The following is an 18,779-nucleotide window of genomic DNA, read 5'->3' as shown; positions in this document are numbered from 1 at the left end:
CTCTTTATTTTCAGCTGTTTCTATTTTATCTGTAAGCCGCCTGGAGTTCCTGTCATGGAAAAAAGGCGAGTCCAAAGAAATATAAAAATAGCAGCCGAGGGAGCCGCCGCCGAGGTCGCCCTCTCCCCGAGGTGGCGGAAGGGGAGGCCTTTCCCCTCGGCTTCCCATCCCAGCCAATGGCCCAAAGTTTGCCCCAAGGCGCCCGAGGCAGCAGCGCAAGGGCGGCCGCATCCAGCGCCTCCCCGGGCAAGAGGCCCACCCTGAGGGGGGGAGACCCCCTTCCTCGCTCTGCAGAGGGAGCCCCCGAGGGAGGCGAAAGGGATGTTGCTATGGAAACGCGGCCTAGCAAACCCCGCCCCCCACGGCCGCCCCCTCCCTCGCCTTCCCCGCGCGACCCCCACGCAGTGCTCGCCTCTAATTCAGAGATCTTTGTCTCGACGGATATAGCGATAGTTCAATTCGTCTCCAAGGCTCCCCGCAACACGTCCGGCGCCTCCTGGTGACGCAGACGATGACGCGCCGCCCGCCGCCAGGAGGTCGTGGAGGAGGGCGGGGAAGTCCTGGCAGGCCCCGAGAGGGGCTTCTCTGCCGCCACCTGGTGGGCAGGAGGCCGTTTGCCGGGCGGCGTCCTTTGCGCTTTCCGCTCGCTGCTGCCCCTTGTGGCTGCGGAGAGGGCGTAGGGCTGCTGGCGCCCCGGGGCGCGCGGGGGCTCCGTCGCCAAGCAACTCTTGGCGGGGGGGCGGGCAGCGCGCTTCTGCAAACACAAAAAGGAATATGGGGGCCTCACACGTCCCATATCCTTTTGCACTGACTTTGCTAAGACCATCAAACGTGGTTTTCACCCTCCTTTCGTTTCATTGCCTTCCTGGGAACTTCCAAAACTCCAACCATCAGCCACTCTTTTCCTTTCTTTTCTGCGCAACCGCTAAGCTGAAAAGGTTTGGGGGACAAGCGTCCTACTTTATTTCCAAACACTGCATATTCTGTAGCTTCACACACTTCTCGTGCATGCCCCCCACCCCCTCCCAAAAATGAATGCTGGGAACTGTAGTTTGCCAAGGGTGGTGTTTCTGCAGCCCTCGTGCTAAAAAGCCCACAAAGCTGCCGAGGGAACCTATGGTTCCCAGGATTCTTTGGAAAAAGTCACATGTTTCCCTCTCAGAGCTACAAATCTCAGCACCCTTAACCAAAGACAGTTCTCAAGATTATTGGGGGTGGGGATCATATGGCTTAACTGTTTGTTGGGTGTGCATTAAATGTACAGTTGTGATCTGCCCTTAATGTCAGTTGCTGTGATTTCCTGAAGGCATAAGTATTGTCTTATTAACAAATCAATTCATATCTTAGTTTTCTTAGGAGAAAGAAAGAGGGCGATGCTCCTAATACGGGACTGGCAATTCTCCCCACAAAATATATGAGTGATAGCCAACTAAGTCGGGGAGGGGCAACCTGCTCCCCTCCCAATACTGTTAGACCCCAACTCCTCTTGTCCCTAAGCAGTGGACATGCTGGCAGAGGCGGATGGACACTGGGCTCCAACAACATTGAGAGGGCCAGAGTTTTCCTGCCCCTAAATGAAGACATACTCAGAATAAAACCATTTAAATCAAGGCACTGAATAAGTGCATTTAATTTGGATATATGTTTCTGTGTGTACACTTGTGAACTTGCTAACCCTGGCACAGTTTAGCTCTTCCCTGGACGCTGCAAGTGGGAAGCCCAAGAGTGCAGACTGATACTCCAGCTCAGTCACTGAGGACATCTGCAGAAGCTTCTTTGGTCATTTCCCAAGTTGGTGAGGCTCCTTTGACAACATCAAAAAACTGAGCCTTTAGTGTCACTGGCCCAGTCCTGTGGAACTCTCTGCCACTAGAGATTCAGTAGGTGCTTTCTGTGCTAACTTTAAAATGCTTGCTGAAAACTTTTTTTATTCTGCCACACCCATGCAGAGAATTACAAATACATCCTTCCACAATAGTTAATTGATGTCTGCTTTTAACTGTTTGTAGGTTGTATTGTATGCTTTTATGTCTATATTACTGTAAACCACTTTGATATCTTTTAAAATGATGTACTGGTTTGACTTCACCCTATGTGCACCCACTCTCACACACACTAACACACTTGCTGTCATCAGTCTTTGTTTGGTGTTTTGTTTTCCCCTATGGAAACTTTAGCCTTAAAAGTAGTTCATCATTGTGTTTTGGGATGTGCTGAGTGAGAGCGGAGATGTTCCTACATCTTTTATGACTCAGTTCATCTTTCAGAGTTCCTGAGAAGCCAGGCTTAATTTCATCCCACCCAGAGGGCAGCGAGGTGCCAGGCAGGGGGAGGCAGCGTCTCAGGGGCCAAACATCTGCTCTGCACACAGAAAGCGCAATCCCTGCATCTCCCAGTAAGGCTGGGGATATCCTCTGTCTGAAACCTTCTGTGCTAAGAGCAATAAGGGATCATTGGATTGAGGGCCTCACTTAGGATGGGTTGCTTCCTCCTTGTGCAGTGGATCAGACCTGGAGGACATGAACTGGGAACAAGGAAGGGCGTTTTGCAGGGCCTTGGCTCAAGCAAGCAGAGCTCAGCCCCTCGACTCCAGCATCCGGCTCTCGCAGTGGCCGACCACATCCTCTCCAAAGAACCTGTGTGAGGCTTGATAGGCCAAGGCTGAGCCTCTGAAGCGGGGGGGGGGGGAGTCCTGCGCTTGAGCAGGCCTGATATACCCCCAGGACAAGCTGCTGTAGAAGGCAAAGCCGTCGCCGTGTGGAAAAGCCCCAGAAGCACTTAGCTCCACTTTTCCAGGTCATTTCAACACATCCAAAGAAGGCCCAGCTAGGAATCAGGAGGCACTACCCTTGTGGTTCTGAAAGCAGGTACATTGGCTGCATCCACACCAGGCAGCAAAAGCACTATGATGCCACTTTAAACAGTCAGGGCTTCCCCCAGAGAATTCTGGGAGCCACAGTTTGTTCAAGATTCTGAACGTTCTTAAAGGTAAAGGGACCCCTGTCCATTAGGTCCAGTCGTGGCTGACTCGGGGGTTGCGGCGCTCATCTCGCTTTATTGGCCAAGGGGGCCGGTGTACAGCTTCAGGGTCATGTGGCCAGCATGAGTAAGCCGCTTCTGGCGAACCAGAGCAGCACACGGAAACACCGTTTACCTTCCCGCCGGAGCGGTACCTATTTATCTACTTGCATTTTGACGTGCTTTCGAACTGCTAAGTTGGAAGGAGCAGGGACCGAGCAACGGGAGCTCACCCCATCACAGGGATTCGAACCGCCAACCTTCTGATCGGCAAGTCCTAGCCTCTGTGGTTTAATCCACAGCGCCACCTGCATCCCTTCTTAGGAAGCCCCTGTTCCCTCTCACAGAGCTGTTTAACCATCAATCTCTCTTCCTAGGGAATGGCAGCTCTGTGAGAGGGAATAGGGGCTTCCTAAGAATGCTCCGCCCCTTCATGGATCACTGCCTTGCAGTGGTGAAGGGGCTTGAATAACTCAGAGAAGCTATGAGCTATGCCGTGCAGGGCCACCCAAGATGGACAGGTCATAGTGGAGAGTTTTGACCAAACGTGATCCACCTGGAGCAGGAACCGGCAAGCCACTCCAGTATCCCTGCCAAGAAAACTCCATGGACAAAGACAACAGGCATATGAAAGTTATGACGCTGGAAGACGAGATGCTTGGACAGTGTTCTCGAAGCCACAAACATGAGTCTGACCAAACCGCGGGAGGCAGTGGAAGATAGGAGTGCCTGGCGTGCTCTGGTCCATGGGGTCACGAAGAGTCGGACACGACTAAACGACTAAACAACAACAACAAGAATGCTCCGCACCCTTAACAGCCTAACAGCTGATGTACAGCATAGCGCAGCAGCCACAGCGGCCCTTTTCCTGCACATCCTCCAGCCGACTCCAGAGCTTCAACTCCAGTTGTGTGGAGAGAGAGAGAGCAGGGGAGAGAGCTGGAGAGCAGGGTTAAAATGGGTGTTTGGAGGCTTTTTAGAGGGTGCTCCCCACTTACATGATTTTTGCTTCTGCTTGGGGGCCCAGAATGTGACCCCTGTGTCAGTGGGGGGGGTGCTTGTATCCCAAACAAATAACATGGTGTGGTGTCTGCAGTTTACAGCTCCTCTATTCCAAGTTATGAGGGCGCTCATGATCCTGGGTGGGTGGCTGTTCCTTGTGGTGTTCCTCAGGCAAGCAGCAAAATCCTACACGTTTGCTCAGAAATTGGTCTCCCTGAGCAGAATGGAGCTTGCTTCCTAGTCAACATGTTTAGGATCACAGCTAAAATTGTTTGCTGTGGCTGAATAGGGGGAAAGGTACTGCTGAGTTTTGAAGCTGAATGTTTGGAGATTCAGGACACATAAAAGGAAGCCCTTCTTCATGCAGCACATAACTAAACGAGGGAACTTACTCCCCAGGAGGCAGGGGTGGCCACCAACCTAGGTGGCTTTAAAGGAGAATTAGACCAATTCATGGCTGACAAGAGGGCTATTGATGGCCACTAGCCAGGATGGCTCTGCTCTGCTTCCAATGTTGGAAGCATCAATGCTTCTGAATTTCAGTTGCTGGAAACCATGGCATGGGTGAGAGTGCTCTTGTGCCCAGGGGGTCCCATTGGGGTATCTGGCTGGCCACTGCGAGAACAGGAGCTGGACTAGATGGGCCACTGGCTGGATCCAGCAGGCTCTTTTTGTGCTGTTATGTTCTTATGAGTTTGTCAACATGACCCAGTTTCCCTCAGCCGCAGACTTTGCAGACGCTGCATGAAGCCATGCAGAGCGACCTCGCTGGGATGACACCTGGGGATTTTCAGAAGCCAAAGGATCCAAAATAAGCCATGCATCAAGCCTCCTTTGGCATGAAAGCAAAACAAAAATAGACAACCTCTAAGCAGAAAAATCAACAGTGAACTTTATGCAACCTCTCAGAAATGCACGCAATGTTATCCTCAAGAGTAACAGAACCATTTTTAGAAGACTTACTCCTTCTCCTCACACCCCAAATGTCATTTATTACTTTTCCCCCATGCTTTCTCCAAGGACCTCCAGGCAGCAGACGTTCCTCTTCCCTGCCCTGCTAAAATACTCACAACAACCCTGCAAGCTAGATTAGGCTGAGAAATGCTAGGCCATATCTGGAGTTCTTGGTCCATGACATAGGAATCCAATGCAACAGTTACTCTAGTGGAAGTCTGCTGCCCAACAGCTATCCCTTGGTGTGGTATCAGTTGCCCAGCCATCTTCTGGAATGTGCTTGTCTTTACTTTTGTACCACAATGGTCCACTAGTGCAACAACTATACTGCTAAATGACTTGAAAGTAGTGCTACACAGAATGCAATCCAGTGATCAATCCAGAGTCACCCGCTGAGCTTTAAGACTGACTGGGGATTTGAACTCAGTCTTTCGCAACCTGGTGCCATTCAGAAGTTGTTGGATGCCAGGTTACAGCAGCCTCAGCAGCCAGTGTGGCCAATGGTCAGAAATGAAGGGAGCTGTGAAAGCTGCTCTAACCACTGGGCAGTCTCAACTATGTTTTAACACAAAATTATGCTTTGGTGTTGTCTGAGTGACCATATCCTCCCAGGCTCACCTTCTCCTCCTCTTCTCTCCATTTCCTGTACAGCAAGGAGGAGGAGTTTGGAAGCTTAATTCACAATTTTTTGTTTCATCTAAACCACAGTTCCTTGAGTTTGGCATAACAAGGAACTGTGGTTAGTTCAAACTCAGGAGTGTGAACTGTTGATTCCCTCCTTGCACAAAGAAGAAGAAAGGAAGCTTGAAATCTAAGAATCAAGGTTGGTTTGCATGCAATGGGTTCCATAGTTTAGCAATAACTATAGCTAGTTTCACCAAGTCAGCTCCATGATGCCTGATTTGAAACTGGCTTGTTTTGAAACTACCCAAAGCTCCTGTTAAATGATGATCCCCAGTTTGGATGAAAATGACAAGATGCATTTAAGGGAAAGCAAACCCCAAACCTTCCAAACTCCCCTTCCAAGTCAGGTGGGAGAGAGAGCAGAGAGGGGAGCCCAGCAAAGGGTCATTCATTCACATACTACTAAACTCAGGTAACGTTCCTTGTAAATAAGTTGGGAATTGGGAGGAGGCCCTTCAGATGTTGGTGGACCATCACTTTCATCAGCCCCAGTCAGCCTGGGACCAGGGAGAATGAGAGGGCACCACACGGCCTGCCTCTGGCGAGAGGTGAATAGAATATGATGTCTCTGGAAGAGCACTTGCTTTGCCTGCACAAGCTCCCATGTTCAATCTTTGGCATCTTCAGGTAGGTCTGGAACTGTCCCTTTCCTGAGACCCTGGAGAGATGCTGCCAGTCAGTGTAGACGATACAGAGTTGGGTGGGGCAATGGTGTGGCTCAGTTTAAGCCAGCCCCCTTTGTTGCTACCTGAAAATAATCCATCCATTCACTTCCCATGCCTCAGCAAGGTAGGCAGCTTTGCACAGCAAACTTACATTTCTATTTCTGCTTAACGTGTTGGAGCAGACCTTGCTTTAGGAGGCAACAGACGGCATTTTCCTTTCTGAGTCATGTCACATTATGACGTTGCCATCCAACCTGATGCGACAAGTCCCAGAGTTGCTGCATGCTCTGCCAGAGCCATCTCTTCCCTTGAAGGAATTAAATCATATGGAAAATTATTTCTTCCACCATTTGAGTATGCTTCAACACCTGAATTTTCAGCAGTGTCAGAAAGATAATCTGGATGCATTTGCTTTCATTTCATCCCATTCCCCAGCTAATGGCCCAGTTTACACTGGTTTTCCATTGTAAAAACAAGCTAATGTGAGCTTAGACACTTCAAGTATGCAAGAAAAAGATTGGAACATTCTGCTTTTGAACTAACCACCATACCCTGTTACATCATATTTCAAGGAACTGTGATTATTTAAAACAAGCTAGGATCAAACCATGGTGTGATATTCTAGTTTGTTAACTAATTATGGTTGGAACAAACCACAGTTCCTCAAGCTTGGATGTAACAGGGAACTGGGCCAATGACCTGTCTGGCTATAAGTCCAAGACTCAGGGCAAGTTCATTACTGTGATGTAGATGATGTAGCTACCTCTTGCATCGGAAATGGCCAGATGTGTTGAGCTGCTTTGGTAGCCAGTATCTGCATTTCTATCATTCTGCCATTGAATGGTTTTGAAATGCCCCCCTTTTCTTTATTGTAAGCAGCTTTGAGCATGTTTGTTTTGTGGGAAAGTGGCATACAAATAAAATGGTTAGGTTGGTGGGTGAATTAGAGGATTAGTCCCCTGGAGTACCTCAGTCTCTCCAGCCTTGCAAAGCCAAAGACTGAAAATGATGTGAAGACCCTTTAGCCTGGTGTAATATGCGGTTACTGACTCCTACTTGCCTGCATAAACAGACTTAACCTGAACCCTGAGTTCATGCTGCTAGTGAGGGTGGCCTAACTGGTTTCCAGTAGCTTTTACCTCTTTGCCCTTTTCCCCTGTTTGTGCTTCCTAGAACAAGCAAGGAGTCAGGCGGCCGATGACTCCCAGCTGCAAGAAAAGCCAAGTGAACAGAACTCCCCAAATGGAGATTTTAAAGCCTGTATCTTTGCCAACCCGAAGATGGCACGATCCTTTTTGTAAGGAAACCAAACTTTTCTTTTTAAGTCATTTAGAACCTGTTTCCATCCTTGTTATACTGCCAGCAGATGGAGACTTGTTTGCTGTAACTTCTGGAAACTATCTGATTAAAGCATTCACTTATTTGCAAAACTAAGTGTCTGTGATGTGCATTCTAGCCCAAGTATTTTCATGGGGAACATTAGTTTCAAGGTGGGTGAGGGCAGATGTAAATCTAAGTTTTCATATGCTTGGAACAATCACCATTGTGCTTAACTCTGCAAATGGAGAGTAGGGATCTGTCTTCCAAGCCTCTCTCTCCAACATTGCCACCTAGGCAGCTCTTCCAGGACGGTGGAGTCCAGCCCCTCTAGGTCTGGACAGTGCGCTCAAGGCTTTTGTTGCCTCTAGATCACTGCAGAGGAAACAGCTCTGGCAGATGCCTCTGGCAGGGTCCCTTTGAGCTGTCCAAGGTCCTGCACCTGCATGCTCTCCTCTTGACTTTGACTTCCTTGAGAGCTCACAGAACACTCACAGAGCTCTACTTTAAATGGTTTGGCTTTTGAACGAAGGAAAGGCTTATAAGACACACCAGTAAGTAGAGACAAGAACTTTTCTCTCTTAAGCAAGGACAGAACAGCCACAGAAAACTCCTGGCTTCATCCAAGCTCTGTGCCTTCAGGAAGGACTGAAGCTCAATGGTTGAGGGCTTGCTGTCCACACAGAAGGTCCCAGGTTCAAGTTCCAGCATCTCCAGGTAGGACTGGAAAAGGCTTCTGCCTGAACCCTGGAGTGCCACTGCCAGTCAGTGTAGACAATGCTGGACTAGATAGGCAGATTAATAGTCTTAGACAGCTTCCCGTGTTCCCATTAGTGACTAAGCCATATAAGGACTCTGTCCACACACCTATGGGAGGCATCTTACCATTTCTAAGGTCAAAATAAAGCTATGCAAAATAATTCAGAAGTGTAGAGTTTGTGCATCTAAATGTCAAGCATGCCCCCCCCCCCCGATTGCAGGGAAAGAGACAAGGACCAGCTTCAGACTAAATTCTACATTCTGAGCGTCTTAATCAAGTCATCCAGGATAATGGTGCCTCTTTTCCTCCACTTCCAGGCTGGAGGATGCATCCGGATCCTGTTTTTGTATAGCCAGGGGCAAAAGCTCTGTAGGAGGCCTGCTAACCAGATAAGCTACTTTGCATCTCTTTGTTGCTCCTCTCCCTTTCTCCCACCCACCCAGCACAGCTGCTGCATTTCCAGTGGCTAATTGTAGTCATTCATGATAATAGCAGGGCTGTCTTCAAAAATGAGCATTAACGAGCTGTTCATTAATTGTCATTGACAAGAGTCACAGCAGCCGCTGCAGCCCTCATGAAGCAGCTGAACACAAGAGGTTATTACAAGACGCCATTCTTGCTGCATGAAGACGGTCCCATGGCGACCGTGGTCGGTCTTGGCTTCAATGAAGTTGCAGCTGAAGTCCTCTGGCTGGGGATGGGGGCGGGGGGAGACATATGTGACCATTTCATTGGTCTTTGCTCTCCTGCAATTTCATGCACCTCAACGGTCCTGTGGACCACAGACTGCCCCATGTTCTGCTCCCTGGGCCAAAAGGAAGGGCCATGAATCAGAGAATAAGAGAATTGTACAGTTGGAAGGTGACTAAAGGGTCTTCCCTGCAATGCCAAGTTCAAAGTGTTGCTACTTGCATACCAAGCGCTTAACAACTGGGGACCAGTTCACCTGTGAGACCCCCTTGCCCCATACAGGCCCTCTCAGCTGAAGTGACACAGGTGCATTTGTAAGAAATCAATATTTTAGTATGGTGATACCTGTGCTTTGGAACTCCCTGCCTAATGACATTGCTGTGTTCTTCTCAATGCCTGTTTAGATGAGCTGACCCAGAACAGTTTATTGCTGGTTTTACTATTCTGAATGTTTTAATTGTTTTCACTAATAGTTTTATTGTTTTCTTCATTTTGCAAACTGCTTTGAGGGGGGGTTAAATAAAAAAAAAATACTCAAGCGGTATATAAATTTTATGAAATAAATAAAATTAAAATAAACAGGCATAGCCAAGCCCTGGGTCTTTTATGGAATATAATGTCTAAGAAAAAAATGTGATCCATTTTCACATGCTAAATTGGCTTTCTGGGGAAACTCAACTTTAAAAATTAGGAAAAGATGGGAATATTTAAAAATTGGATGCAAGCGGGCAAAATGAGGAAGATGAATTTTATACGCAGAGTGGTTTAAGAGACAACTATCTATCAGATGCATCCCAATGGCAATATCTGCAGTTACAACATGTTGTAACAACAATGTTTGGACTGGCAGCTTTTTCAGCCTCTGAGACACCAGAGATATTAGAACAATTGATAAAATCATTTTGAACCAAAAAACCAACTATCGTTTTTATAGATATTTGTTATTAATAAATTAGTTCGATATGCAGACTTTGCAAAATGACTGGAATGAAGAATTGATTGTTCCTAGAGTACCTGAGACAGTGTTCCACTGCCAAGGTAGTATTGTTGTTGTTTGTTGTTGTTTAGTCGTTATTTGTGTCCGCCTCTTTGTGACCTCTGGTCCATGGGGTCACAAAGAGTAGGAAACGACTAAACGACTAAACAACAACAAACCTTGGCAGTGGGACACTGTCTCAGCTTCGATAGCAGAGATATTAATGGATCTAAAACTAAGACTTATGCAACAGAAAATAATATTTAGAATCTATTGGATTCCATTATGTTTGTATAAAAAAGGAGTGTCTGGTGTATGTAGCTCTTTATTGGAGATGGAATAAGGATAATGTCTCTTTGAAACATATGTTCTTACAGTGTCCTATTCTCACCAGGTTTTGGGAGAAAGTGTTGGACTGTATAAATTTGAGTGTATGGGAAAACTTAAATGTTTCAGAGGAAAATATTATTTTGAATTATATACCTATTATATGGAAATTGGAAACAGAACAACAAAAATGGATGCTATGCACCCTAACTGTAGCCGAAAGCCTGGTACTGATGAACTGGAAGTACAAAACTATGATTCCCTTTAACCAGTGGTTTAGAGACCACAGCTCTACCCACAGCTCTTTTACAGAATACAGTTGGTTATTATATAGGCATTAGCATATATTGTACCTTCTTCTCTCTTCTTTCATTATATTTTGCACAAACTTTTAAAAACTTTAAAATAACAATAATAAAAAGTCCTGCAAGTACAAACAGGCGACTCTTGATTTCCTGTGTCCCACTCCAAAGGGCATTAGACATCAGAATGTAGGAGCAACCCTGTCAAAATTGCTCTTTTCAGAATATCACAGCCTCTTTGATATTGGAAACCACTCATTGGTTGGTTGGTTGGTTGGTTGGTTTATACTCTGCATTTTTCCTGATGGGACACAAGGTAGCTTATAGATAAGAACAAGACCTGTTAGAAAAGCATAGAAAAATCAATCATTAAAATACAATTAAACATTGATAGAATGAAAACTATATACATCTATAAAGGTAAAGGTACCCCTGATCATTAAGTCCAGTTGCGGACGACTCTGGGGTTGCAGCACTCATCTCGCTCTATAGGCCGAGGGAACTGCCATTTGTCCTCAGACAGCTTCCAAGTCATGTGGCGAACCAGAGCAACACACGGAAACGCCGTTTACCTTCCTGCCGGAGCAGTACCTATTTATCTACTTGCACTTTGTAGTGCTTTCGAACTGCTAGGTGGGCAGGAGCAGGGACCGAGCAACGGGAGCTCATCCCGTTGCGGGGATTTGAACCGCCGACCTTCTGATCGGCAAGCCCTAGGCTCTGTGGTTTAACCCACAGCGCCACCCGCGTCCCTATATAAAAATGTGTTTAAAACATACCAATAATTACAGTAAAAAATATAAAACAGGGATTAGAGATGGACAAATGTGTCAATTTTGGTTTCTTTCAGGTTTTCATTCTTCCAATATGAAATTCAGTTATACCCATTTCTTTTTTAAAAAATGAATTTTATTAGAATGTATAAAGTAAAATCAAGAAGCAAAAAAGATAGAGAAAGTCGGGGGGCAAAGAAAGAAGGAAAGAGGAAGAGATAAAGGAAAGGGAATAGAAAGAAAAATGGAAGGAGGGAGAGAGAGGGAGAGAGAGAGAGAGAGAGAGAGAGAGAGAGAGAGAGAGAGAGAGAAGAGAAAAGGGTGGGGGAGAGAAAAAAGTTAAGAAGCTAAAGAACTTCCAATTCTTCATCTGTCTGCTATATATAAACATTATTCACTTCACCCTCTCCAGTATAACACCTAATAAAGCTACTTTCTAGAAACCATTACCTTCAATTCTCAAATCCAAATGTCATCTTTTCCGCCCACATAGTTCTACCCATTTCCTGATTGTCATGATCAATAGAATTTTTAAAAATTGCAAATCATGCTGAGTTTACAGAGGAATGCCCCATCGCGCTTGTCTTATTACGCACTGAACATGGATGCTTAAATCTGTGCAATTCAAATTGCTTCTAACAACTGAGTTGGTTGGGTTATTATGATTAATTTTTAAGACATTCCTCCCTCCCTGTGGGGATGCAGCAGATCTTTCCAAATGCACAATAATTGAGATAATTGGCTGATGTGGTTTCTAATTAGGATGGGACAATCAGCTAACCTTTCACTGACAAACCTCATTTATGGAGCTCAAACATGAAGGGGCGCTTGGCATTAGATCTGCTTTTTATAGTAGATTATCCTGTTTCATATCTGCATTCTGTTTGTGCCTGGGCTCCAGAAGACAAAATTATTATTTATTAATATTTATTAAATTTCCATACCACCCTTCATCCGAGAATCACAGCACAGTTTACAATATAATAACAGAAAAATGCACAACATAGTAACAAACAAAAACAATGCCCCCTCCCCAGTTTAAAATGCCATAGATTGCTTAATTAGCCAAAGGTCTGGGAGAAGAGGAATGTTTTTGCCTGGCACCTAAAGGCACCCACCCCTAGTTTGGAATGTCACTCCAGAAGGATACCATGGTCGATGGTATTGAAAGCCACTGAGAGCTCAAGGAGAATTAACAAGGGCACATTTCCCCTCTTTCTCTCCTGACAAAGGTCACCAAATAGGATGACCAAAGCAGTTTCTGCACTAAAACTGGACCTAAATCCTGATTGAAATGCATCTAGAAAATTGGTTTCCTCCAAGAGGGCCTGCAAAGATTTCCAGCACTTGATCTGATCTCCATCTCCGCCCCCCCACCTGCTGGACCTGTGGCCTCAAGTGGACTTCCAGACCAGGACCTGCCTGCAGCTGTGCAAGTAGGGCAGGAACCAACACCCTGGGCGGGTAGCCAGCATTGGAAACACCTGCCTGCCTGCCCAAGGTTGGGGCTGCCCCGAAGGAGTTGTCCCTTTGGGGGCTGCCCTTTGGGGGTGGGATGGGGGGTGTTGTTTTATTGAGGATGGGGTTGTTTTAAATTGTTGTTAAATGTTATATGTTAATTTGGATTTTGTATCTGGATTTCACATTAAACATTTTTTAAAAACTTCCCTATACAGGATTGCCTTCAGACAGCTTGGAGGTCAGATAACTCCATACCCTCCAACATTTCTCCAATAAAAATAAGGACATCCTAAGGAAAAGTGGGACATTCCAGGATCAAATCAGAAACCAGGACTGCTTCTCTAAATCAGGGCTGTCCCTGGAAAACAGGGAGACTTGGAGAGCCTGGTATTTGTGGGCTGGGGTATTGTTATTTAGGGGCTTTGCTGGGGAATGGTTTTGGGGTTTTTTGTATATATTAGTATTGTTAACTGTTTTAATAATTTTTATTATGCACCTTGTCCTTTTTACATTGTACTTTACGTTGTGAACCACCCTGAGACCTATGCGTATAGGGTGGTATATAAATTCAGTAAATAATACTATGGTATAAAGGTGGCTTTCGTTGTTTGACCTTCAGTTGTTCTCAAATATTTTGAGGCCACTCCTCCTTTGGTTCCATAAATTCAATCCCTGTGCCCACTCCCCTATCCTATAAAAAACATGAACCAGAATAGCATGTTGCATGACCCACTAAGGAACATAATAACATCATGAAATTCCAAACAGTAACAATTGCATATTGATTCAAAATCCAAATAAATCTATTCAGTTGAATTAATTCAAAAAAACTGATGAACTTGCCCCAGTGACACCAGCTTTTCAAAGCCTGGTAGTCATTTATACCTCCAGCCCTCCTGCTACCCCTTTGCCTCTTAGCAGCCCCCTAGGGACACCACTCACCCGTGCAGTGCTGCTCCTACCTACTTAACTAAATGTCTTCAGGGATATTGAAGGAAGAAGTGCAGTATAATGGTTAGAGCGTTGGGCTTTGACCTGGGAGACCAGGATTCGAATCCCTACTCAGCAAGGAAGCTCACTTGAGGTGAACTTGGGCCAGTCGCTGCTTCTTAGCCTTGCCTGTACACCACCTGGACCTCCTTGAAGAAACCTGTCCTAGCATAGTCTGCAAATTTTTCTTCCCCTAGAAAAGTGGATTCCATGTTTCCACCTCATTCTCAGGGCACTTAAGTTTTTTGTTAGCACTTATTCATATTTCCAGAGAGTGCAAGATCACGCTTCCTTTCACACAGTCCAGAGTCCAGGGATGGTCTGCATGGATGGATGAATCAGCCCCTTCCAGTTTCTCACCATTTCTCATTTTCCTAATCTTAAGCCTTCCTTCCCCACATTTCCAAATCAGTTTGGGTTCATTATTATCATTATCACCCTCATCCTCATTAAAAGCACTCATGAAAATTCATCAGCATTTTAGTGCTAACTTCCTGTAATCTACATGCTTTTATATGCAGATTTGTCTAATATAGCGAAGCTATATTTGTCCAAATAGCAAAGCTATTTCCCCAACTGTAATCTTTATCTTCTCAAATGTTATCTTCTCAAATATATGCATTTTCATGCACACCTAGTCTGAGCATTTTTGTACACACAAAATTCAGAGGAGTGTGAGGTTTGATGTATGTATGTGCTGTAGTCTGCATGTCTTTTTCTGAACGTATAGATTAGGTAGGTTGGCCTTTGGATGCAAACTTATTCAAATTTCTCCACCACCTGCTAGTAGTCTGGGTTCATTTTTTGTTCCTATGGGAGGGTCAGCTGGCAGCATGCTCAGCCAGGCAATGTTGCAGCCTAAATGGCCCGCTCCAAGCCCAGAGCTTTGGCCTGATGAACTGCTGGAAAGAGGCAAATGGAATCCCACTCCAAGGTTGCCTTCCTCTGTACATGTTCCTGGATGAAAGCCTCAATGAACACGGTGGGACTTAGCCCCTGAGTAAACATGCATAGGATTGTGTTGCGAATCTGGAAACGAGAGGATGCAATTTGTTCTTTTTTGTTTTCTCTCTCTTTCTCTCTGTGTGGTTATTTATGACATCAAATGGGAGGGTTAATAATGAAAATAAAACAAGCAAACAAACAGAAAATAAGAATGGGGGAAATGTGCTTTGCAAACAAAAGAGGGAAACTGGGGCATTTGGGTGATGTTCTTTTCCACAGATGTCCCCTGAATGTGTTTTGTGACCAGTGAACCATATGCAAGATCAGAGTAGGATGTTGCACATTGGAAAAGAGAGAGACGAGTCACCTTCCTTCCTCCCCTCCCCTCCTCCTTGCCTGCGACCTTCCAGTCAATTTTGGGAAGTCTCAAGACACAGCATTAAGGGTAGTCAGTTCCGTTTAAACATAGACAGTGTCCTTTATGTTCCCCCAGCCCTGAAGGAGGCAGCAGAATGGTCCCATTTCCTCATGGATTTGTTTTAGGAATACTGGGGTCACTTCTTTCCTTACGGGAAGAGGAGATGGGAAGGTGGGGGCAGGGGCATTACCATATTTGGCATCATCTGAGCCAAATGAAAAAGTAGGGTCTGCCTCCCTCGCTCTGAGATTTCTTCTCCCCCAATTTAGTTTCTGTTGCGCCATTTTTAACAGATGAACAAAGCATTCCTGATGAATAAAATATATGCAGAAGCATTGCAATTTATTTATTTATTATTATCACCTTTACAAGATCACACATAGGAAGATTCGCAGATTCTGGGCGGGGTTGGCTAACGCTTTCTCTGGTGCTTTGAGCGCAGGGCCCCCTGCTCTGCCTGATGCCCCAAATGCAAAACCTAATGATGCGGTGACATTTTAATGAGTGTCTAATAGACCATATGAAGCATGAGTGTGGCTATGCTCTTCCTTCCTCTCCCATCGGGTTACATTTCACCCATTGTCACGTAGGGAGACCCACCGTCAATTTAATTTGGCAGCTAAATTTACAACAGCCATTTGCTTTCCAGATGTATAATTTATTTGTGTCACAGGCTATTTATTAAAATTCTCCTCCAGAAACCCCACCCCCGGCAGCCTTTGCACCTTAATAACTTACACATGCTGTTTTCTTCTGACCCTGCCTCCCCTTCCAGCACGCACACGCACGGGCACACAGCCATCTTAGGCAGTTCCGGGATGGTCAGTCAATAGACACAGGGGGATACTTGGGGTCCCATTATTGGCCGCTGATTTGGATGGATGATGGAGTGTCCCTGGCTCCATCTGTACATATGCTCCTTTCCTTTGTCTTTGAGACACTTTTGGGAAGATGGATGAGATCCATCTGTGGAGGAAAAGGATGGCCTGAGGGGATTCAGGTGAATAAAGAATGGCAGGGAAGGGATAATTTGTGGAAAGCAGAGTGTTCCTAGGGAAAGTGGAAGGGAGGCCATTTGGTGGCCCTCAGAGAGACCAGTATCCAACAGTGGGCATCTTGATAAAGATATAGCTAAAAATTAGATAAATGTCCTCACGCTCCTGAAGAATGGCTCAATGCATTGGTTAGAGGTGGGGGGGAGTAGTGAGAAAGGAACTCGATCCAGTTCACATATAAAAGCAAATCAACCTAATTTGCACCTTCCCAAACAAAATCCTGCAAAATCTGCACTTTTGCAATGCCTTTCTCCAGCCAAGTAATGAGTATAAAAATGCATATACTAGGGGTAAAAGTGGGCCCTTTTAGTGAAAATAATAGAGAGACAATCATTATATTAGGGGACATATAACTGTTAGGTACTGTTATAACTGTTATAACTGTTAGGGACGCGGGTGGTGCTGTGGGTAAAACCTCAGTGCCTAGGACTTGCCGATCGTATGGTCGGCGGTTCGAATCCCCGCAACGGGGTGAGCTCCCGTCGTTCGGTTCCTGCTCCTGCCCACCTAGCAGTTCGAAAGCACTCTTAAGTGCAAGTAGATAAATAGGTACCGCTTTATAGCGGGAAGGTAAACGGCGTTTCCGTGTGCTGCACTGGTGCTGGCTCGCCAGCTGCAGCTTCGTCACACTGGCCACGTGACCCGGAAGTGTCTTCGGATGGCGCTGGCCCCCGGCCTCTTGAGCAAGATGAGCGCACAACCCTAGAGTCGGACACGACTGGCCCGTACAGGCAGGGGTACCTTTACCTTTACTAACTGTTAGGTAAATATGCTTTGCAAAAATACATATAGTAGACAGAACTGCATACAAAAACCTGCAATCAGGAGAAATTTGCACTAAAATGATGATGAATTTTCAAGTGAACTTAAAAAAGCTCATGTGGAAATGTGAACCAAACTTAAGATTTCAAACATGAGAAACAGAGAGAACGCAAAATTGACAGCTTTACTCATTTCTAGTGTTGGTGCAGGGAGAAAGCAGCTCTCTGTGCCAAAACTTCCAAGGGGGAGGAGCGGTTCCATCCTTGATTGACAGCACAATGGTATCAACCGCTATGGCTAAAGTTTCTTTCTTTCTTTCTTTCTTTCTTTCTTTCTTTCTTTCTTCTTTCTTCTTTCTTTTCATAATTACTACCCACAGATCTTGAAGAGGTTTGCAGTAAGGAAAATCTAAGTATGTTATAAAAAATGCTCTTCAAGGGCAGCCCCAGGAAGAGTGCATTGTAGTAATCTAGCTGGGAAGAAAACCTAAGAGAAAACAAGCTTCTGGAAGTCATTAGCACTGGGAGGTTGTTTGGACAGTTGCTGCTGCATTGGTCCAAAGAAAGTAGAGGCCTGTAACACTGTGGAACAGAGCATGGAGATTTGGCTGTGGGTCAGTAACTAACGTCTCCCCTCTGTCATGGATCCAGGCCTGATTGGCACATGTTTCTTGCCTGCTGACTTCATTACTGCCTTTTCCTGTGCGTTGCTCTGCTCTATCCCAACCGCCGCCACCATCATCTCTGCATATATTCTGACTTTCAGAGGATGTCCTATTTAATTAATGGTAATTTCACAGTCAACGGCTTTTGCGTTCTGCATGAACAGGGATAAGCATTGCCAGGCCATTGGGGGGGGCTCTTTCATTATGGTCAATAAGGACATTCATTAGTCATGGAATCATGATTCTATCATCAGATGCTAGGCCTTTGATGCGTGCTTCATATTATGCTCAAGCAAACCCTCTCTTTGTGAAATTCATTTCCCTCTCCACCCAAATCTGTTAGCAATGTTTAGAAAACCAATTAGAGCCATCTTTGTTCTTCTCTCATGCTGCATTACAACTATTTGGCTCAAAGAGGCAGTAAATCTTGACTTGTTGATGAAATGTCCATGCAAAATGCTCTGGTATTTTCCGGGACCTCATATAAGGAACAGACAGATCTCAATCTTGATGTGTGCAGATGATTTAGTGCTCTTCTCTCTTTCCCAATTGGACCTCAAAAATCTTTTGGAGATGTCCAGCAAATACTGTAAACAGGAAAGCCTATCTATAAATTGCTCTATGACAAAGTTCTTCATTTTTGGCAGACATGGATCAGCAGCCTATAGAATAAATTCACTCATTTAAATAACTGGGTGTACTCTTTAATCAATGCCTCTCTGGGAAGTGTTATACGGAGGCAGTGGAAGTCAAAGCACAGAAAACCATAGGAGCTTTCCATAACTGCTTTCCATAACTGAACTCTGCCTTGCTCTTGAATAAATGTCAACTAAGGTATTGGCTCTTCTGGATAGAATCCAGATGGAACCTGTAACTAAACAGAAACATCCAATTTCCCCCCATGTTATCCATTATTGAGAGTATTTTGGAGCTAGTTATCTGACCAAACTCTCAGCTGCTTCCTTAAGAAATGCCTTTATTGAGTTGTGCTTCCAAGTCATGCCTATTGCAGTCTT

The sequence above is a fragment of the Podarcis raffonei genome, chromosome 14, assembly GCF_027172205.1.
Source record: "Podarcis raffonei isolate rPodRaf1 chromosome 14, rPodRaf1.pri, whole genome shotgun sequence".
NCBI classification, from domain to species: Eukaryota; Metazoa; Chordata; class Lepidosauria; order Squamata; family Lacertidae; genus Podarcis; species Podarcis raffonei.
The sequence above is the reverse complement of the archived record's forward strand: the minus strand, read 5'-3'. Positions refer to the sequence as shown.